The 1006-nt window shown below is 27.6% G+C and overlaps 1 protein-coding gene across 1 annotated transcript in view; it reads left to right on the top strand.

Moving 5' to 3' along the window:
- Nucleotides 1–1006, top strand: part of LOC128248076 (uncharacterized) — a 37545-nt gene that overhangs the window by 3045 nt on the left and 33494 nt on the right. The window lies entirely within an intron of this gene.

The following is a 1006-nucleotide window of genomic DNA, read 5'->3' on the forward strand; positions in this document are numbered from 1 at the left end:
TATATATATATATATATATATATACTGTATACACCTATATATGCATCCATATGTACTTAATGTTTGTCTTCTTATTTTCATTGACGATGGGACTTACAATGGCTCATGTAACAAAATATGAATTGTTGGCCTATATCGGCTAGAAATGTTTATAAAATGCAGGATAATAGAACACATACATATATACATCCATATAATGTATATTTCATTTATATAATTTGTTTTTTGGGGGGGAATAATACACCATGAAACACAGATATAAAAAAAACAAAATGTAAAGAACAACATTAGTATTTATGCGCGATTGCATACGGCATTGTGTCTGCGCCTAGCTATATACAATTTCACACAAGTTTTCCTTCACATTCTCTTGTAAGTTTACATAATTCTTATATATGTATCTTTATCTCTGACATTAGATAGATGTATGTCATTCCAGTGCATTTAAAAGCTACACACTTATGCAAAAGTTTAATCTAGCAATCTCTTCTGTAGCATGCACATGATTTATACTTTATAAGGTATTTGCCGCATTTTGTGTGGCGATAAGAAACATCCAAAATGTATAATCTCTAATTAACTAAACAAATAATATTGAACCAGAATTGAGAATGATATTCTAGAAGCGGAATATATTACTAAATACACTTGAAAAAACTATATGCTGAGCACTTTATGAAAGTCTTCAAATTATATTTCTTGATTTGATTAAAGATTTGAATAATTTTCTGATTTGTTATGCCTGATTTTCGTTTTCATTCTTTGCTAATGTAATTATAGTAACTCCTTAAAGAAATTTAAAATAATACCAAGTACACGAAAACAGCTAATATCCTCCATAATATATGATGTAATAAGACATTGCGATTAGAATTTACAAGACTTATCTTGACAGTGTAGAAGTTAATAGTAGCATCCTTTTTCTAAAAGTGGCATATTGTACATTGATTAGTATGCAAATTTCTTTATTATAGTGTAAATGTGTTAATGTTGATAAATATATATA

The sequence above is a fragment of the Octopus bimaculoides genome, chromosome 6, assembly GCF_001194135.2.
Source record: "Octopus bimaculoides isolate UCB-OBI-ISO-001 chromosome 6, ASM119413v2, whole genome shotgun sequence".
In the NCBI taxonomy this organism is placed as follows: domain Eukaryota; kingdom Metazoa; phylum Mollusca; class Cephalopoda; order Octopoda; family Octopodidae; genus Octopus; species Octopus bimaculoides.